This window comes from Rattus rattus, chromosome 1 (genome assembly GCF_011064425.1).
Source record: "Rattus rattus isolate New Zealand chromosome 1, Rrattus_CSIRO_v1, whole genome shotgun sequence".
NCBI lineage: Eukaryota > Metazoa > Chordata > Mammalia > Rodentia > Muridae > Rattus > Rattus rattus.
In genome coordinates, this window is record NC_046154.1 from 231,349,183 (window position 1) to 231,372,822 (window position 23,640).

A 23,640-nucleotide genomic window follows, 5' to 3' on the forward strand; every position below is an offset into this window, starting at 1 on the left:
CTTCAGGCAACATGCTAATCATTCTCCCTGTTGGTTGTCTCCCCCCCCCCAGGAATTTCTTTTCTAATTACCTTATTAACATTGTATGCTTTACGTTTTGTCATTTTTTTCTTATATTGGATATTTTCTTTATTTACATTTTAAATGTTTTTCCCTTTCCTTGTTTCCCCTCCAGCAAACCCCTATGCCATAACCCTTCCTCCTACTTCTATGAGGGTGCTCCCCCACCTACTCACCCACCCAATCCCTCTCTTTTCACTCCCTAGTATTCCCCTATACTGGGGCATCAAGCCTTCACAGGATCAAGGGCCTATCCTTCCATTGTTGCCCGACAAGGCCATTCTCTGCTGCATATGTAGCTGGAGCCATGGGTCGCTCCATGTGTACTCTTTTGTTGGTGGTTTAGTCCCTGGGAGCTCTGCGGTGTCTGGTTGGTTGATATTGTTGTTCTTCGTTTGGGGGGTTTTGCTTCTTCTTTTTTTGTTCATCTTTATTAACTTGGGTATTTCTTATTTACATTTTGATTGTTATTCCCTTTCCCAGTTTCTGGGCCAACATCCCCCTAACCCCTCTCTCTCCCCTTCTATATGGGTGTTCCCCTCCCCATCTTTCCCCCATTCCCGCCCTCCCCTCAACAATCACGTTCAGTCTTGGTAGGTTCACCCTTCCACTGGTGCTCTTACTAGGCTATTCATTGCTACCTATGAAGTTGGAGCCCAGGGTCAGTCCATGTATAGTCTTTGGGTAGCGGCTTAGTCCCTGGAAGCTCTGGTTGGTTGGCATTGTTGTTCATATGGGGTCTCGAGCCCCTTCAAGCTCTTCCAGTCCTTTCTCTGATTCCTTCAATGGGGGTCCCGTTCTCAGTTCAGGGTTTGCTGCTGGCATTCGCCTATGTATTTGCTGTATTCTGGCTGTGTCTCTCAGGAGAGGTCTACATCCAGTTCCTGTCGGTCTGCACTTCTTTGTTTCATCCATCTTGTCTAGTTTGGTGGCTGTACATGTATGGGCCACATGTGGGGCAGGCTCTGAATGGATGTTCCTTCTGCCTCTGTTCTAAACTTTGCCTTTTTGCTTCTTTTAATTTGAGAAGTTCTAAATTTTAGTTTCTTTTGCTTAGATTGTGTTTCCTTTATACTACGACAGTCAATTCAAATTCACCACTTGCTTTAGACGTAGTCAATAGCACATCTGGGAAGGATGACAAGCATATGAAAATGGGAATGATAATTCTCCCTCTTGTCCTGTCTCTCACCAGGTCACTGACAGCTTTAGATGGTATGTGGTATGACATAAATACAAAGAACTCCTGCAACATGTGCTTCATGAATTATATATTGGAAATATATTATCAAAACCTTAAATTCTGGTGGTACACACCTATAATTCCAACACTCAATAGGCAGAGGCAAGTAGATGTCTGAGTTTGAAGCCAGCCTGGTCTACAAAACAAGTTATTGAGTCCATATTCATATTCAATACTGAAAGATATGTACCCTCCTTTTCCTTCTTTGAAACATGAAAAAACTAATTACTCACCTTTGTTGCAGGTAATTTGAGGCCAATGTATAAAATGTATGAATTTTGTTTAGAACAATAAGATTCATTTGTCATCTACACTAGGGGTCTTTAGATACTGCTGTTGTCCTGTGGTAAGCAAAGAAAATAAATGAAAACACCAGAAAATGTTGTAAAGTTTTTTTAAAGCCATGTGTGTTGGACATACATCTTAATGTCATTTTATATGATTTTAATATTGTGCGAGTCTCATGTTATTTACTTAAATAGCATTTGATACTATAGATTCCTTGGAAAGCACTGATGTACATGCTGTGACATATGAAGTGTTAAGAAAATGTTATCCTACATTTTAATGATTAATATATCAGGAGAATATGAGAATCTGTGCAGGATAATTTCCACAGAGCCTGAAAAATGAAGCAGAGTAATTCCATTTTGAGTTGTTGATCTGTGATAGGCCCACACCATGAGATTGTGGTTCATACGCATTCATAGTTGAACACTTTCTTTTTATTAGGGTGAGATATTACTTAGTAAACAGTCCACAAACTGTCTACCCTATAGCTTCTGTGCTATTTACTCTAGATCTTGGGGATATAATAGAATGAGAGTGTTGTTTTAATATAATTTTTTTTATTTTTCATTAAGTGTATATGCATTTAGCTGTGTGTGGTTGACCAGGCCACAGCAAAATGAAAAGCAGGTATTATTTTAGTAGTCTGATGGCGGAAGTATAAACTTTGAGATGTTTATATATTTTTGGAATTCATATGGTGATTCGTCAGAAAATTAAAAATTGATCTATCTCAAGAACTAGCCATATAACTCCTGAGGATATGACCAAAGATGTGGGGAAGAGCCTCGAACACATGGACACTGGGGAAAATTTCCTGAACAAAACACCAATGTCTTATGCTCTAAGATCAAGAATCGACAAATGGGATCTCATAAACTGCAAAACTTTTGTAAAGCAAAAGACACTATCATTAGGACAAAACAGCAACCAACAGATTGAGAAAAGATCTTTACCAATCCTACAACTTATAAAGAGCTAATATCCAAAATATATAAAGAACTCAAGAAGTTAGACTCCAGAGAGCCAAATAACCCTTTTTTAAAAGGGGGTAAAGAGCTAAACAAAACATTCTCAGCTGAGGATTATCGAATGGCCAAAAAGCACCTAAAGAACATCCTTAGTCATCAGGGAAATGCAAATCAAAACAACCCTGAGAACCCACCTCACACCAGGCAGAAAGGCTAAGATCAAAAACTCAGGTGACAGCAGATGCTGGCAAGGATGTGGAGAAAGAGGAACACTCCTCCATTGTTGGTGGGATTGCAGACTGGCACAACCACTCTGGAAATAAGTCTGGAGGTTACTCAGAAAATTGAACATTCCACTATCTGAGGACCCAGCTACACCTCTCTTGGGCATATACCCAAAAGATGCTCCAACATACAGCAAGGCACATGCTCCACTATGTTCATAGCAGTCTTATTTATAATAGCCAGAAGCTGGAAAGAACCTAGATGCCCTTCAACAGAGGAAGGGATTCAAAAAATGTGTTACATCTACACAATGGAGTACTACTCAACAATCAAAAACAATGACTTCATGAAATTCATAGGCAAATGGAATGAACTAGAAAATATCATCCTGAGTGAGGTAACTCAATCACAGAAGAACACACTTGGTATACAGTCATTGATAAATGGATATTATCCAAAAAGCTCGAATTATACAAGATGCAATCGACAGACCTCCAGAAGAAGGATGACCAAAACGTGGATGCTCTCACTCCTTCTTAAAGGGGAAAAATATACATAGGAGGGGATATGGAAGCAAAGTTTAGAGCAGAGACTCAAGGAATGGCCATTCAGAACCTGACCCACATGTAGCCCATATATATACAGCCACCAAAGCTAGATAAAATTAATGAAGCTAGAAAATGCATGCTGAAAGGAACCGGATATAGATCTTTCCTGAGAGACACATCCAGAGCATGTCCAATACAGAGCAAAATGCTAGCAGCAAACCACTGAACTGAGAATAGACCCCTTGGGGGAATTAGAAGTATTGAAAGAATTGGAAGGAGCTTAACCGGATAAAAAACAACAACGCCAATCAACCAGAGCTTAGGACTAAACCACTGTCAAAAGACTACACATAGACTGACCCAGGTCTCCAACTGCGTATGTAGCAGAGAATAGCCTTGTTGGGGCACCAGAGGAAGGGAAGCCTTGGTCCTGCCAAGGGACCTCCAGGAAGGTAAAGCAAATAAGGATGTACAGGATGAATACCCATATGGGGAAGGGAGGAGGGAAGGGGCTATGGACAAACTTTGAAGGGGAATAACGCTTTAAAATGTAAGTAAAGAAATATATCTAATATTTAATATATATATAATTTTTCAACTTTGCAAAATGTAAGTATGTAAAAGGAATTATGAGGGGCTTCATAAATTGAAAGAAACAAAGGCAGCTGCATTGATGAACCAGCTTGTCAGAAAGAAAGAAACAGAACAGAGAGAAAGCAGGCTAGAAAGCTGTCTCCAATACAATATAGACCAGCAGCTTTGATCCACAATTTTACTTCAAGTTATTTGGTTTTGTTATTCCCAGACACCTTTCTCAGAAGCCCTTTTTAAGCATAGGCTGGGCCTTGGAAGGAGGCATCCTGAAGAAGAACTGAGAGAATAACTCGAACTTTATTTTAAATTAATTTTATTTATTTATATACTTTTATATTTTATATTCTTTAATCCTTTTTTAGAGTCCAGTCTTTATCCCCCTCCCAGTTTGCCCCACCACCTCTCCCCATGTCATACCACCTCTCCCCCATACCCTGTCTCCAAGAGGATGTCCACACGCACCCAACCAGACCTCTTCCCTCCCTGGAGTTAGGTTTCTCTCACTGAGGCCAGACCATGCAATCCTCTGCTGTGTATGTATTGGGGGCCTCATATCAGCTGGTGTATGCTGCCTGGTTGGTGGCTCAGTGTCTGAGAAATCTTAGGGTTTCAGAACAGTTGAGACTACTGATCTTCCCATGAGGCTGCCCTCCTCCTCAGCTTCCTCTAAATTTTCCTCAATTCAACCACAAGGGTTCCAAGCTTCCATCCATTGGTTGGGTGGTAGTACCTGCATCTGACTCTTTCAGATGTTTGTTGGGCATCTCTGAGCGGCAGCCATATTAGGCTCTGTCTGCAGGCACACAACAGCATCAGTAATAGTGTCAAGTTTCCCCTTGAGCTGGACCCCAACTTGGGCCTGTCACTGACCTTCTTTTCCTCAGTCCCCTCTCCATTTTTGTCCATGCTTGTCCATTTTGTCCATTGTTCAGACAGGAACAATTCTGGGTCAGAGCTTTTGATTGTGAGATGGCAACCCTATCCCTCCACTTGATGTCCTGTCTTTTTACTAGAGGTGAACTCTACAAGTTCCCCCTCCACATTATAGAGGACTCCATCCAAGTTCCCCCTCCATAATGTAGAGGACTCCATCCAAGGTCCTTCCCTTTGATTATTGAGAGTCTCTCACCTCAATACATTCTAGAAGGTCCCCAAGCCTTCTACTTCCCAAGGTTATCTTTTTCCATTCTTTCTGCTGGCCCTCAGGGCTGCAGTCTCCCTCCTCCCTCTGTACACACACACACACACACACCTGATCATATTCTCCCTTTCCCCTCCCTGTCCTCTCTTCCATCCAGATCCCTCCCTCTCTTTGCCTGCCCTCCCCATGATGAGAGACTATCAAAAGAAAAGATTTGCCTTTAAGACCTTCAGCATTGAGGGGGTTGGTAGTTGAGGCCTTAGAAAAGATGTAGTTTCCCCAAAGTAATCAAATAGGAGCGAGTTAACTTACTGAAGCCTATTTGACTGAAGCTGAACTAGATTGAGGTAAGATCACCAATCATTGCTGAGAAAGAAGTGTCTGGGAGTAACAAAAACAAATAATTCAAAGTCAAGTCATGGGTCCAAGCTGGTGGCCTATGTTCTACTGGAAACCGCTTTCCAGCCTGCTTTCTTTATTTCTCTGATTTGCTTTCTCTGGAGATTTCTGGGGAACAAAAACAACTCTTCAAGAATTTTTTTTTTCTAACAGGATTTCTGATCTTGGTTAGTAATCCAAAGAATTACTTAGAGAGCTGACACAGTTCTTTTAGAATATTAGCAGCTATTCAGATCTTTTTTTTAGAATACCAAGAGAAAACTGCTTAGAGAACTGTTTCAAGAAGAAAATAGAGGAAGAGCTATCTCTTTTTGTTATAGCTGAAGAAAACCTGTCTTCCACAAATATAAATTTTGGCTCTCAAACTTTTATTCTTCATAGCCTTTGACATAGTGAGGATGGATATTTAGAGCAGACTCTCCTGTGATTTATTCCAAAATATTGATTATATTGGTCTTTTTATTGGAAGAAGATCTAATTATAATAATTTTAAAGCAATAGCTGAAAGAAGGCTAAGAATTTTCAATATAAAATGTAAGTTTCATTGTCAAATAACTATAAAATTGATTCTCTGGGGCGTTATTTCCTATTATTTAAGCTATTATGGTTGATATTATATGTGGTTGGTATTTACATTTTTACCTTTCACTTCAGAAAACTGAGCATTAGAAGTGTTAAATATGTCTACCACACAGTGAAACTGGTATTATCTGTTAAATATTACTCTTTTCTTCATTCCTCAAAAAGGTCTCCATCAAGAAGTTTGTGAACTCTTTCTACTCGGACAGACTGCTAGGTAGTCTGCTCTCTGGAAGACACCATATCCTCAGGCATCCCAGGAGATCTGCTACACTCAGAGTATCTGATACCACAGCCAGAGACATCCCAGGAGATCCACTGCATCCAGGACACCACAGCTTGAAGGCATCTCAGGAGTTCCTCTGTACACAGAGCAACTGGGCAACCAACACCACAGTCAGAAGACCACCTGGGGGCTCTGTGGCATGCAGGGTAAATGACCCAAAAGACTGAAAGTCTCCCTGGAGTTCTGCTGTACGTAAGGAAACAGAAACCATAGTTTGTAGCGCCCCCCACCCGAGAATAGCTTCACACAAGACAACAGCTTGACTGCTCATCTGAGGACCCAACACTCTGAAGGCCTCCCAGGAAATCTAATGCAAACAGGGCAACAGATCAGCAGATTCTCTGCCCTTCTGAAGACCCTCCAACTGGGAGACCCCATTGGAGGTCTGCTACAGCCAGGGTCACAGGCCTACCAGGAGACCTGTTGCAACCCAGAGACAAAAAAGGTAGACTCCAGACAAAGTCACCCAGATCAGCAAACACTAGGAATAACCAGATGGCAAAAGGCAAGTGAAAGACCATAAGCAACAGAAGACAGCATACGTGGGCATCATCAGAACCCAGTTCTCCCACCACAGCAAGCCCTGAGTACACCAACACACCTGAAAATCAGGAAACTGACCTAAAATCCTATCTCATGAAGATAATAGAGTCATTTAAGGAGTACATAAATAAGTCATTAAAAAATACAGAAAAAAATAGTTAAACAGATAGAAGCCCTTTAAGAGGAAACAAATAAATCCCTTAAAGAAATACAGGAAAAGACTATCAAACATGTAAAGGAATTGCATAAAGCAGTCCAACACCCAAAAGTGGAAGTAGAAACAATAAAGAAAACACAAATGGAGGCAAACCTGGAAAATGGAAATGGAAAACCTAGGAAAGAGGTCGGGAATTTCAAACATAAATATCACCAATAGAAGAGAAAGTCTCAGGTGTAGAACATACCATAAAAGAGATTGACACAACTGTCAAAGAAAATTAAAAACATAAAAAAATCTTAATGCAAATCATCTAGGAAATTCAGGACACAATGAAAAGACCAAATCCTAGAATAATTGAAATAGAGGAGAATGAACATTCCCAGCTCGAAGGACCTAAAACTGTCTTCAACAAAATCATTGAAGAAAACTTCCCCACCTAAAGAAAGAGATGGCCATAAAAGGACAAGAAGCCTATAGAACACCAAACAAATGGGACCAGAAAAGAAAATCTTCTTGTCACATAATAATCAAAATTCTAAATGCACAGAACAAAGAAAGAATATTAAAACTTGCAAGGGAAAAGGGTCAAGTAACATAAAATGGTAGACCTATCAGAATTACACCAGACTTCTCAGTGGAGACTATGAAAGCAGAAGAGCCTGGTCAGAGGTAAGAGAACACACATGCCAGCCCAGGCTACCAATAAAACTCTCAATCAACATAGATGCAGAAACCAGAATATTCCAGGACAAAACCAAATTCAAACAATATCTATCTACCAGTCCAGTTCTACAGAAGATCCTAGAAGGAAAGTCCAACACATGGAAGGTACCTACACCAAAGAAAAGACAAGATATTAAGCATCTTACAACAAAGTCAAAGGAGATTACCACAAGCACATAAAGCCACCTACAAAACCAAATATAACAAGAACCAACAGTCATCTGTCTTTAATATCTCTCAATATTAGTGGATTCAACTCACTTATAAAAAGACAGAACACGCAGACTGGATCCAGTATTTTGCTGCACACAAGAAACACATCACAATAATAAAGAGAGGTCCAAGCAAATGGTCCCAAGAAAGAAGCTGAAGTTGACATCCTAATATCAAAAAAAAAAAAATAGACTTTCAACCCAAATTTATCAAGCATAATGAGGAAGGACACTTGATATTCATCAAAGAAAAAATATACCAAGAGAAAGTCTTAATTCTGAACATCTAAGCCCCAAATGCAAGGGGCCTATATTCATAAAAGGAGCTTTACTAAAGCTCAAACCACACATTGAACCCCACACAATAATAGAGGAAGAGTTCAACTCCCCATTCTCACCAATGGACAGGTCATTGAAACAGAAACAAAACAAAGACACAGCGAAACTAATAGAGGTTATGAGCCACATGGGTTTAACAGATATCTACAGAACATTTCACCCTAAAACACAGAATACAACTTCTTTGAAGCACCTCGTGGTACCTTTTCCAAGATTAACCATATAATTGGTCACAAAACAACCCTCAACTGATACAAGATGATTGAAATAATCCCATGCATTCTATTAGACCACCATGACCTAAAGCTGGTCTTCAATAATAGCAAAAACAACAGAAAGCTCACATAAACTTGTATACTTAACAACTCTATACTCAATGATAACTTGATCAAGGAAGAAATAAAGACATTAATGACTTCCTGGAATTTAATGAAAATGTTGACACATCATACTCAAACTTACGGGACACAATGAAAGCAGTACTAAGAGAAAAGTTCGTAGCACTAAGTGACCTGGTAAGAAAACTGGAGTGATCTTACACTAGCAACTTAACAGTATACCTGAGAACTCTAGAACAAAAAGAAGCAACCTCACCCAAGCACAATAGATACCAGGAAATCAAACAAAATAGAAACAAAGAGAACAATACAAAAAATGAATAAAAACAAAAGCTCATTCTTTGAGAGAATCAACAAGTAGATAAACCCCTAGGCAAAGTAACTAGAGAGCCCAGAGGCAGTATCCAAGTCAGAAATGAAAAGGGAGACATAAAAACAGAAGCAGAGGAAATTTTAAAAAAATCATGAGATCCTACTCATGATTGTAAAGCCTATACTCAACAAAACTGGAAAATCTAGATGAAATGGATGGTTTTTCTAGACAGATATCACATACCAAAGAGCAGATAAATTGTCTAAACAGGCCCATATCCCACAAGGAAATAGAAGTCCTTAAAAACATCCCAACCAAAAAAACAAAACAAACAAACAAAAAAGCCAAATCAAAAGCAAAACAAAACAAAATGAAAACAGAAAACCAGGGTCAGATGGATTTAGTGTATAATTCTACCAGACCTTCAAAGAAAACCTGATACCAATATTTGTCAAACTATTCCATAAAATAGAAACAATCGTAATCTCATTTGTTAACTAAGCTAAAATCATCTTTGCTTTGATATAGAATTTATTTGTTAAAAGTTTAAAAGTACAAGGTTTAGAGCCAGTCCTTCTATTGATGTCATTACAAACTTCTGAGTTGATTACACATGTGAGTTAAGGGCCAAATAGCAAACATATTACTGACTTTGTGAGATAACTTTCAAGATATTATTAAGATATAAAGAGAACAGTACAGATTGTCTTATATAAGTAGATGGTTTTAAAAAACATCAGAAACCAACAAAATTTGATTTAAAGTTATTTATCTTTTGTTAGACATATCTGCTCCTAACAGTTACCCTTTGGTGGATTTAATGAAGAATGTGAACATCTCTACCTCCAGGTGAGGCAATACTTTGTGGCTAGGCAGCCACTGGACAAAACTGCCTGTTTCATCTGCAGACTAATACTGTCCAGAAAAGGACAAATTATGCAGTATAGTTGACTGATAAACCCTGCCAAGACAGGGTGATCAGCCCTTCAAAATCTACATTTCTAGAGTCTGTCAGTTGATTTTGGGCCAGAAGGCTGAAGACTTGAGCTCACATGGTGCTAACAGGGGACTGTGCTAGTGGAGATTTGTCTCTACAACCTCTCAGTTCTGGAAGCCGTGTTAGGCTTCCTTTGTTTATTGATATTTGGTCATTCTCAGATTCTCACGGGGTTGAAGACTGATTACAATCTCATAGCCTATCAGGCTGTTTAACTCTGACTATACTTATTTTATTGGATAGTTATCAGATACTATACAAGCTAGCCAGGATATATATTTTAAGCCTTTCTTAAGCTAGAATAGATAACTAAATGTTCTGTTTTACTGATATAGTGATGGACTGGGTGTTGAGAATGTGATATGCTTTACAAATTATAAAATGGTTAAAATTATACTCAATTTATATGTAAGTGAAAAGACTTTTTAACTGGACAAAAAAGGGGGAAATGTTGTGGTTTGCCCTGGAGTTATCTGTATTTTGATGCTAATTCCACTGCTCCAAGGACAGCTGCCTAGTCACATACTCAGGAATCTGGTGACTTGATCAGAATCTTTTCCCCATTGAATTTGTAAAGTACAGGTGAGGGGCAGGTACAGGATAGAAGTATCCTGTCATTGGAGGAGAAGGAAGGATGGGTGGGAGAGAAGTTTGAAGGAAGAGGAGGAGGCAAGGAGAGAGGAAGAGACAGGAGGGAGAGAGGCAGAGAAGCTGTGGCAGGACAAGATGGCAGGTGATGTTAAGATTCTGCTCTGTGTATCTACAGGTTGTTATTAATGTTCTCAAGGGATGGATAGTACCGGGCTTTGTATGTTTAAGTGGGCAATGATATCTTACCAATTGGATCTAAGATTATTGTGTTGTGTGTTCTTTTATGTGAGGGTTTGAGTGTAGAAAAGTGTGCGGCTGGGATGTGTTTCCGCCAAGATATCTAACATATCTTGGGGCACCGCGGTGCAAACCAAAGCGGGGTAAAAGACAACCTTTACTTTTTTTATTTTAATATTTCTACAACAACACAGGTTGATCAATGTAATAGAATTGAAGACCCAGAAATAAAACCACACACTTACACACACTTGATCTTTGACAAGAAGCCAAAAATATACAGTGAAAAAACAGAAAGCATCTTCAATAAATGGTGTTAGTCTAACTGGCTATCTGTATGTAGAAAAATGAAAATTGATCCATATTTGTCATCTTGCACAAAACTCAAGTCCAAGTGGATAAAGGACATCAACATAAAACCAGATTCACTCAATCTAATAGGAAATAAAGTGGGAAAGAGCCCTGAATTCATTAGAACTGGGGAAATTTTCTTTAAGGAAACTCCAATGGCTCACACTCTAAGATGAAGAATAGAAATATGGGACCTCATGAAACTGGAAAGTTTCTGCAAGGTAAAGGACATAGTCAATGAGACAAATCGGCAACCTACAGATTGGGAAAAAATCTTCACTAACCCCACATCCAATAGAGGGCTAATATCCAAATATATAAAGAACTCAAGAACCTAACCACTAAAAACCAAACAACCCAAATCAGAAAATGCAAAAAATTCTACCTTACACCAATCAGAATGGCTAAGATCAAAACCTCAGGTGACGACACATGTTAGAAAGGATGTGGAGAAAGAGGAACACTCCTCCATTACTGGTGGGATTGTATACTGGTACAATCACTCTGGAAATCATTTTGGAGGTTTTTCAGAAAAATGAAAATAGTTCTACCTGAAGACCGAGCAACACCACTCTTGTGAAATACTCAAAAGATGCCCCATCATGCCATAGAGGCACATGTTCTACCATGTTCCTAGCAGACTTATTTGTGATAGCCAGAAGCTACAAACAACCCAGATGTCCCAAAATGGAAGTAAGGACACAGAAAATGTGGTTCATTTACACAATGGAATACTACTCAGCTATTTTTTTCTTTTTTTTTTTCTATCTTATTAACTTGAGTATCTCTACTCAGCTATTAAGAATGAGAACATCCTGAGTTTTGCAGGCAAATGGAACTAGAAAATATCATCCTGTCTGAGGTAATTCAGACCCAAAAGGACATGCACAGTAAGTGGATATTAGTCAAAAAAAAAAAAACAAAAACAAAAAAACAAAAAGCCCAAATAAACAAACAAACAAACAAAACCCCAAAGCTGAAACAACAAAACCTACAATACCCAAGATTTAGTCCACAGAACTTAAATAGGTCAACAAGCTGAAGGGCCCAAGTGAGGCCTACTGGGTAGAGGAAAAGAACAGAAACCTTGAGAGCCAGCAGAAAGAATGGAAAACAGGCAACCTTGGGAGGTGGGAGGTTGGGAAAGCCTTCCAGAATGTACTGGAGACCTGGGCAGTGAGAGACTCTCAGGACTCAAAGGGAAGGATGCAATGTCCTACAGTGGAGAGGGGGAACTTGTGGAGCCCACCTCCAGCAGAAAGGGCATCAAATGAAGAATGGGTTTGCTATTCCAAAGTCAAAACTCTGACCCATGATTGTTTCCATCTGAAAGAAAGAAAAGAATTAAAATGGAGAAGAGCCTAAGGAAAAGGAGAACTAAATATTTTGTTGTGTTAAAGTAAGAGCCCAAGATGGTATAATTACAAAGGATGAGGCATCCAGTCCTGGTTACCAAGAAGAAATGGATTGATAGCACATATAAAGGCACCATTGGAAAATGCAAAACATGCATCTGACTCACTGCCAGTTAGATTGACAATTTATTCAAAGTGTTACCAATGTACAATAAATTCAAAATCTGAGAAATTGAATTTCTTGAAGTCTGACAAAGAAATTGTAGGCTTAGATAATATGAAGGAAGGAAGAAAATAAATAGTGCAGGAATGAAGCCATGATTATGAGTTCAAAGTAACCAGAAAAATGTTAATGAAAACAATGACTGACCACAATATAAAGTTATTAAAATCCCACATGGTTTAACTATAATTGATAAAAAATAATGATATTGATAAAGGTACAATTTATGTTCTAGGTGCAAATATGAATAGACAGACATCACTTCATAAGAATATAGTACTGCCTGATGTGTGTGTGTGTGTGTGTGTTCAATAACTATAAAATATTCTCTAAGATAAATTAAAATTTAAATTTGCTCTTTTTTGAGACTATCATTATTATTCATTGTTAAAACTTGCTATAACTTTGTTCAGTTCTATTGTACACTGTGTCTCCCCAAACTATATGTATATGTTGAAATCCAAATCCCTAATATGACAGTATTCAGAAAATAATCACTTAATGACATCACTTATGAGTGGAACCCTTATGATATTAATGCCCGTGACAGCAACATTATGCTGATTGCTATGTTGCTTTCACTTTCTCTGCCATATACCTTGATTGTGGGTGCCTTTTCAAGACTTTCATTCAGTAAAAGTTAAAATGGCATCATATCACTTCTGAATAATAGGTAGAAAGGCAAGACTCCTACAATGCATCCTGAAAGTAATTCCTTTCTTTGTTTCTTTCTTTGTTTCTTTGTTTCTTTGTTTCTTTCTTCCTTCCTTCCTTCCTTCCTTTTCTTTTTACCTCCAGATTTTATCCCCCCTCAGACCCACCCCCAACTCTTCCATTCCATCCCCTCCCCCTGCCTCCTGTCTCCATGAGGATGTCCCCACCCCAACCCACCCCAACCAGACCTTTAAACTCCCTGGGGCCTCCAGTCTCTTGAGTGTTAGGTGCCTGAACCCAGATCCAGTAGTCCTCTGCTGTATATATGTTTGGTGCCTCATATCAGCTGGTGTAGGCTGCCTGGTTGGTAACTGTCTTTTAAAACTCCAAGCATCTATGTAACAATATGCTTCTCTGAAAGTCTGATGACAGACAGAATACACAATCACCCATCTTAGCCACTCTTATGCTGTTACAACAGAATACCTGACATTGAGTAGGATTAAAAAAAATTCCCATGAGAATGGGGCAAGTGAAAGGGAGAAGGATCTACTAACTCACTCTTTTATGCAGAATACACTTCCTGCAGTGTAACTCCCAAGATTGTGAATTTCTACGTCCTGCCAAGGGCCTTGGTGTGCTCTTCTATGTCAGGAAGACAAGTGATATAAGGAGAAGAAGAAGGCTATGATGAGGATGATGAACTATCAAACATAAGGACAGGAGTGAAAGCAAGTGTTGGAGGGAGAGAGGGGTAAAGTGAGAGGGAGAGAAGGATCTAACTTACCCTTTTATAAGTGATCTGCTCTTTAAGGAAACTCCCACAACTACGACTCTACTCCCATGGAAGTAGCATTGATTTACTCTGTAGGACTGAGTCCCAGTTCGCTAAGCACTTCGACTCACAACACTTGTGAACTGAGAGCTAAGTTTCTAAGTCGTCTTTTTTGTTTGGAGGCTGCTTTATTTCTGTGCTAATAAAAACAGTCTAACAACAAAAGGAATTGGAGGAGAAAGGATTTATTTTAACCCACAGTTCTAGGGTACTGTCGAGATAGCAAGAAATACTAAGTAGTCTTATTTATGTAGCTACTTCTAGTACAGCCAGAGTCACGAGAAGGCAGCAATGAATTTATGCATGCTTGCTGTTCAGCTAACTTCCTTTACTCTTGAATAGTTCAGGATGCACACCCAGAGAATGATGCAGCCCACTTTTAGATTGTCAAATCAATTAATATAATCAAGACCCTCTCCCCAGACATGCCCACATTTGATGTAATTGAGATAAACCTTTATTGAAACCCTTCTTTTGTGAGTCTAGATTAGGTTGACAATTAAACCATCACAGAGAGATGTGCTCACAGCATAGACCAGCATTTTCCACATGAGAAACGTGTCCAACAAGACATTCTTTGGCTCTCAGATGTCTACCCCTACATATGTAAATGAACAAGGATTCAAGTAATCCTGGAGTCTGTCAAATTTGACTGCTGTTATATAAGATATTTGAAGGACCTGGTAGCTGATCTCAGTTAAGTCCTGGACACAAGAAACAGAATGAAGTAATAACTGTAGTTTGAAGCCACATGTTGGAGATGCTTTGTTATGTGGTTGGAGAGAAACAAAATATTTATTTTCAGTGCTAACTAATCAATAAAATTGGCTTTAGCAATAATCCCAATGCCTCATTTTAAAAACTGTGTTTATGTGTAACCCAATACATAAAACATATGAAAGAAAATACGTCCAGTCTAATTGAACAAACCCAATACAGAGGGAAAGTCTTTAAAGCACACTGCATGCAAATTCACTTCAGATGCTCTTGTCCCAGAATTGTTTGTGAAGGACTTGAATGAAGTGGAATGTAGGGCTACATCAGGCATTGACCACATTTGAATAACTTTATGAGCCTGATCTGTACACTAAGAACAATTATAGAAATGATTAAATTCTAAACCATGTTTTAAAATAATAAAAAAAGCAAACTCATCAGGGAGGTGCAAAGGCAGCCAGTGAGAACATCAAAAAACAATTGCCCAAATCAAAAGAAAGTGGCTAGAAAAGGACATAAGACAAAGGAACCTTGGAATGGTATTGCAAAACTAACTCAGAAAGGCAACAATGCCATCAATGGAGGATCTTGAGTACAATATCTAAGGTCTGTCTCTCCTATTAATTTTTTATTATGTTTATGGTTCTCTAATTCTTTTAACATATTTTCTTTTGTTTTTGATATTATATTAAAATTACACTTTTCTTTCCCCTTTCCTCCCTCCAAGCCATCGAATATACACCTTCTTACTCTTTCAAATTCCTGTCAATATTTTCCATTAATGGTTATTAATTTTCTAAATATAACTTGCTCAGTTTGTGTAATGTTACTTATATGTATGTTTTTAGGGCTGATCACTTGGGATTGGATGACCAGTTGGTATGTTCTTCCCTAGAGAAGACTATGTCTCCCACTCCAGCTTCTCTTAGTTGACTGTAGTCCTTGGTGTTGGGTTGAGGCCTTGGAGACTTATCTACTTCCCCTTTGGCGTGTATTTTGGGGGGTCTTCTTTGTTCAGTGTATGTTTGGGTATTTATGTTGGTGAGACTTTTAAAAACTTTTATTCTATTTATATATGTATTGGGAGTTGCCTGCCAAAGCACTTAAGCAGACAGCAGATGAACAAATTGCCTGATCTCTCTGGTCACCCTGTGGATCCCAGGGATCAAAATCGGATCACTAGACTTGGCAACAATCACTTTTACCTGCTGAGTTACCTCAGAGGCCCACCGTAATATAAAATTTCAGTTCTAGAAAAATCAATAAAACCCAGAGAATTCAATAAATCTTAGACTTTATCAAGAGATAAAGCCACAAAATATCTGTACCAAAAATTAAAAATCATACTGACACACATCCTGTATATTAAAATTGCATAGGAGTCAGAGAAGTCATTACCATAATAAACTTGGAATTGATATTAAAACACAATAAATTAGCAAAACTGAATAATATTGATGAATTCAGATTACAAAAGTTATGTAAGTTCTAAATACCTTTGAATATTTATTAGTAAGTTTCAGAAAATATTTATGAAATACTCAAACTTAATTTTTTCCAAAGAATAAAAAAATAAGGAATGCTTGCCAATATTCTTATGGGTCCAATGAAACCTTAGTACAAAAAACATGGAACAACAACAAAAAATTATAGATCAAAATCTAATGAAAATACATGTAACAAAATCTATACAGTAATCAGAAAGAGAATTTGGAAATATTTTTAAAATAATAAATTGATGCTCAAGAATGAATTGTCAGTTAACATTTGGAAATAGATCACAAATTAACATATTAAAAAGATAAAAGTCATATAATGATTAATAAATGCCATATATAAACTTTATCACCAGTAATAATATCCACAACAAAGTGAGAGCATCCACGACTTTTTAATAATAAATTTACTCCCCTAAAAGTGAGATACCATAGATTTCTTATAATATACATATGCTTAATTATCTTAATATTGTTACAAATAAAATGATAACAGAAAAACATTTAAAATATACCAAAGAAATGCATAGCAGTTACAGAGTATAAAAGACTTATTATTTTAAAATGTCAGTTCTTCCTAAATTTATTTACAAAACTGATTATAGATTTACAGAATTCTGGTTACATATTTTAGACATTTTTATAGATATATAAAAGTCCAAATATAGGAAAGAATGTTAAAAAACGTTGGAAATATATGCCAATATTTCTAAAATCCAAGCAGCAAATTAATTTAAAACAATGCTTTTGCAATAATTATAAGCAAAAAATTGTCAAAGAGAAAAAAATGAAATATCTGGAAATAGACTTGGCATTTTTGTTAATTTAGCAAAACAAGCCACAATTGCGTTATAGAAAAATAGTAGTAATCCTGACAAGCAACCAAAGATTAATTGTATAAATTTACATAATCATGTAATACTTTCTACCTAGCATACATCAGAATTAATTCAGAATGTGTATGGACCTAATCTAACTTCACAGCCTGTAGCAGAAAACATAAAAAAATCACATGTTCTCAGATAAAACAAAAAATTTAAAGCTCTACTGGACATACACAAAATTACCAACAGAAGAAGAAGATGAAGAGAAATAGATTTGATCAAATTTTCTTTTACACAACAAGAGGCCTCATTATGTGTTACAGTTCAAACAACAATCACATATTTGACAAGGAACTTGTATCTAGTATATAAAATAGTTTCTGTAGATTAATTATGCAAACATAAGAAGCATAGCTTACACAAGTGTCAAGAGACCTCAGTAATTCACAGAGGAGACTTTTCCAGGAGAGCAGAGAGCATAAGAAAAGGTGTTGACACTATTTATCATTAGTGAAATGCTAATTAACATCATGCCAAGTTATTACCCTCAATTATAAAAATTCCTCAAATTATTTTTGCTTGATAATGCTAAGTGTTAGAGAAGAAGTAACGGACTCCCTCATGCAATGTTACTGTGACTTTAACTTATTCCAGTTGCTTCGGAAGCTGTGTGGTCATACCAAGTAAATTGCTAATGCTTACTCTCAGGAACTTCAAAGTTTCAGTTTGTGCTAAGTTATGCTGGGATATATGCTTGCTCCCTAAAAGTCACCCAGAGGAATATGCAAGGGTGCATAGTTCAGAAGTCTACCATTATTCTGCAGACTTACTATACGGATATCATACAGGAAGGTGAACAAATAAAGGCCTGTTAAAAAATAAACAATGGAAAAATATCTAAAATCAAAATAAGAACCAAATTAACCTAAGAACAGACAGAAAAGTTCAGACCATGATATTTCATTTATGTAGAATTGCAAACAAACAAAAGATGTTTTAACTTCAATGAAAAGAACTTGACTACAGGGGGAGAAGCAGGAGGGGTTTTTTGTTTTGTTATTTTGTTTTTGTTTTTGTTTTTTTTTCTTTTTTATGCTGAGTCAATATAACATGCAAGCTCTAGCACTGGGCAATATCACTGATGCCTTTCACCCCAGTGAGTTGCATATTATCTTCGGACACTATGAAATCTTGATGACAAGGTAGAAGATACCAATCACTTGAGGTTGATTTATCTCTGTTAAACAACCAAATTGTGTGGTCAACCATAAGGTCAAACCATTTATTTTACAGTAGGCAATGAAGATGAATGGTGGTTTAAGGCCTGAATACAAGTGGTAACTGGTGGTGTGTGTATGTGTTAGTGCACAGTTGTGTGCGTGTGCTTTCTCATTCATCAAAAATCCAAAGGAAATGAAGGTAAGCTATAAAATGTAGATTCAGGTTTGCAGATGTTAAAACCAGGCTCTCTTTCTGTGACAGTCTTCTGGGATCCTTAAACCTGGAAGTGAAGGGAATCCCTTCTAAGAGGCCACATCTGTACAACATGAACAGATTCACATACACATCTTGCCCAGGCAGCAGGGTGTTCGCCAAGTATTCTTGGAAATAGGTTTTATCACATGTGACTTTTTAGGCTAAAGCTAAGATTTAGGGTGTGGAGCAATATAAAACATGTTGTCATGCAAGTGAGAGTTTAAGGAATCTTTGTTTTATATGTCTTCTTTATGATTTCACCTGATTTGATGACTGTCACAAGCCTCCTGAAAGTGATTTTACAAATTGTATCTCAGGACATCTTTCTCATAGTAGTTGTTTAAAAAATTCTTGGAAGATGATTCAGTTTCCCCCATACCAGGAGCCCTGGGCAGTGAGCCCAAGCTGTTTTAAATCTGAGTTTAAAGGCCTGCTTCTTGCCTCTTACTATTTTCCAGAAAGAAGCCTAGAAACAGCAAGTAGAGAAGCCTCCAAAAGAACCAGAAGCAAGGATTTTGGAAAAGGGTTTAGGGGGTAAATGTTATTAACCTTTGGCCAAGTTATTGTCGTCTTCTTAGTTGCATGGGGTTAATTGAGTGTATTGTTTTATTCTTTTTAGACAATTGCCACGAATGTCCTGGGACTGGGATTTTTCATTTCAGCTTTTAAATTAATTATATCAGGGACCAAATATAATCATCAAGGTGTTTCTCAAATTTTCCTATAGAAAACAGAGATTGATATTGTGTAGAACCTCATTAGTGTGACTCTATGGGGAAATTTTGTAAAAGAACATGAAATGAATTCAATAGGTTAAGTTGCTAAGTGCTTCTATACGTAAAGTGATGGTCACGAGGAATTCAATAACTATTTAAAACATGATTTCTAGTTCCTGGTATGTAGGGTGTGAACTACAAGGCATAGTATGCCAAATTCTATATATGTTGATATAGCAGACACCTTTATATCCACTCATATTTCTGTTCCTGACTGTCAGGTCAGAAGCATTCATCTTCCAGAAGCTTGTAGTGTTGACAGTAGATGTTCACAGGACCATTCTTCATCTCCACTAAGCCCACTCACTAGAGACAAGACCCTACCCTGTGTTTAATAGATCCTGTGTTCAGGATTTAAAGGAGATAGGAACATGAGCAAAGGCACAATTCCACTTGCAAACTCTGTAAGCATAGTAAAGGCCATCAAGATATCTGAGCTCTCTGTGTGCTTTTTGGTGGTTATGTAGAAGCAACATTAGAAACAAACTCTTCCTTTGCTGCGATCTGCTTTCTTCATTTCTCCCAGAGCTGTTGACTCCTGGGCAGTCTCCTCACTAAAATTCCTTTATGTAAATCTCCATTTCAGAGCTGCTGTCTCCGAACCTATGACCCATGTTGAGTAATAGGCAAAGAAAATGTGCAAGGATTTAGAGGATACTGGTAGCAAGTCCTATTCTGTAGGAATAATATGAAAAAGATATGTATATAGGACATGTGATCACTGATATGGTTTGATAGATACTTGGAATTTTGGATATTTTTAATAATATTTCATGATCTCAAGTCATATAAAAGTTTGGAAGGCTCCAAATTAATGAATATAAATGTTCATTCATTCTTGAAGCAGACTTAAATATATAATTTCAATATCCAGCACATAGAATCTTGAGGGTTTTTTTTTCTTTTTAAGTTGATAAATATCTAGACGAGCTGAATTCAAAATTCTTGACAGGGAGAGAAATAGTAGAAAGCTAAAAGTGGGGTGAGGGAAAGAGCAGCAAGGGAAGGGGGAAAGGGAGAAAGTGGAGAAGAAGAAGAGGGAAAAAGGAGAGAGGGGATGCAGTTAATTATATCTATAGTATTTTACTCTATAAAATCATTTCTATGCACCTGTTTCACTAACTTGTAGTCTCAGACACAATCTTTGCTGGTATCTATCATGGATCTCTCTCTCTCTCTCTCTCTCTCTCTCTCTCTCTCTCTCTCTCTCTCTCCTTTCCATCCATCCATCCATCCATCCATCCATCCATCCATCCATCCACCAGTCCATCTACTACCTATCCTCTTGAATTTAGAATTCATCTGTTCAATGTATTAGCATTTGGGCACTTGGTTCACATCCTAATTTATAAACAAGGATTATAATAAAATCATAAGTAAAGTGTGTATGGAGTGCTCTGGGTCTTTTTATGTATATAACATATACATAAAAAATTTACATATATTCATAAAAATATTTATATATATAAAATATTTATATACATAAAATATTACAGGGTGTATAATAGCCACCCTGTAAATGTAGCTCTTAGTTAGTTCTGCAACCAATCATCTAAGTGACCTTAAGAATAGAATTTCACAACTGTGTAATTGACACTCACTATCTTGCAAAGAATAAAAGAGGCTTTGTGCTCTATTTATTATTTTACATACTCTTGGGGTTAAGATCCACATATCCAGAATCAGTCAAATAGATGTGCTCATGAGAGTACTTACAAAGGGAGTAAAGGGATAAAGAGACTTAAAAAGAAAGAACAAACCCCATGACTTTGGGTCATAGCAAAGGCTGGAAGAGCACTGGTCTCTGAAATTCTGTTAGTATTATACCTGCAAAACTGCTTGTTATTCTTCTTTCATTCTAATTTTTCACAAAATATGTATCTTTATAGCTATTTTTTATAGAAGCCAAGATCTCTCTTGTCTTTCATATGGTCATTAGCTCTTTTTGTTTCAATAGACAACCTTCCTTTGGTCACTCCCCTTTACAGGGCAGGAAAGGCTCCTGGGCATCCTGTATGGGAGTATGCCAGCACCGCTTTTGGGAACCCAACTGTCTGAAAACAGCACTGAAACAGAGTGCAGAATAGCAACAAATTCCCCTTCTCATTTCTCTCTAAACCATCAAGGCTTCTGCAGAACAAACATGTATGATGACCACTCCAGCTAGGAAAGAGAATTGGAAAGGAGCCATCTTTCTCGTACTAATTTTGGTTCCAGTTTCTTTTAATAGGTGAGTGGATGCAAATGGAATGTGAGAAAATGAGATAGATAACTAATTTGCCTTAGGATCTCATGGGGCTTCTGGGTTGAGTGTCAGGGCATGGACTTATGAAATAGGATTCTTTGTGTGATTATTCACTTGTATATATCACATATTTTGTATTCCATAAGCAAATATATCTTGAGGCATGTATCATTTGCCAGAAACTATAATAACATTAAGAAAATACGGACCTTAAGTTCCTTCATAAAGTTTGATATCATCTCTTACAAATAAACACCACTACTACAGAAACAACTGTTACATGACTGAAAGTCATGGAGTCTGGAACCGGAAAGGGTGGGTGTTTGCATTGGTTCTTATTAAAGGAACTGATTTCAACATGTTATCTACCCATATGAGTCTTTGCTCACTCTCTGAAAATGAGATGGATGAAATTACAAAAGGTTTCTCTTGATTTTTTAAATGCAATGGACATATTGTGTCATCATAATTTCACAATTTTATATCAGAGGCTTTGACCAGAACTTACAACTATTGGATTCCCACCAGTATATATCTTTCCAAGTCTGATATATATAAAGGGAAAAAATAAGACTCATCTTTCATTACCCATTGACTGATGTATTTTATATGACTGTCTGGAAGTTATACAACATTATATCTGATGAAGTAATTATTTCTTTCTTAAATGGCTAGAACCCAAAGCAAATACCCTTAGTGCCTTTTGTAGATAAAATTTTCTAAGAGACTATTGTTGATTCTCTGAGAGATATCTTTCTATTCATAAAGAGCAAAGAAAGAACACCAAGCTGGCTCCTGAATTTCACTACTCTATAGAATAGACCACATCAAAGATTACTTCTCTCTCAAGTAGAATAAATTCTATCCAGACTTAGGAGACAAGCCAGTCTTTAACAAGGGGAGGCAGATCAATGTATGTACCTCTAAAATCTGTCTTCTTTAAGCTTGTCTTTCTGTCTTCATGAACCAATTTTTGAAACCCAGTATTCCTTTTCTTACAATTGCTGGAACAAAGGTAAATATATAGAGGAATAGTGTTAGTAACATACATGTACTGGGTTTACTCTCCAACATGCCGTCTTCAATGGTATCTGACATGATTTCATGAATCCCACCCAGATTTCATGACTAGCTCCTTAGGAAAGAACCTTTCATTGTATATTTAAGCCTATATTGTTTCTCTCTCTTTTATCTTTGGTCTGTAAATAGCTTAATAATACAAAACTATTTTTCTACTTTATGACGTTGCTTTTACCAAGAATTCTGATGGTCTCATTGCCTCCTTCATTTGGGGAGGGGGGTGCTGTGACATGGCCTTCCATAGTATACACATTTTGGGGGTGAGGGAAATGAGCAATGCTCTCATGCCTACATCAGTTATCTCAAAGCAATTTCCTTATAAAAAGGAGATGAATTTTTTTGTATATAAAAGAAAACAAAGATAAAAGGTGTTTGTGGAGACAAAGGAAACAGCATGAGAATATAGTAACTAGGCTACAGTCTTTATAATATAATATGCCATATGAAATGTTTCTATGTATTCTAATACTTTTCTCTCATGACCAGTGAGAACACTACAGTGTTATCAATTAGTTAATGAGTTTCCTTTTCTTACGGAAGATATGAAAACTACAGAACTTCAATGTCTTCTTTTACCTATAATATGTATGTTAATCTTTCAATGAATCATAAACGATATATCTTATATCATGTCTTTATTTCTAGATCATCCTTTTATTGTAAAATGTATTCTTTATTCACTTCATTCACAGGAATAGACAGTAAAAATAATTAATACCCAATGATGGGGAAAATAAAACTTCAAAACATAAAAGAAACATAATTTTATTTGTTGCATTACATACTGTACTTTGTAAATTCTATCTAAAGAGAAGATCCCA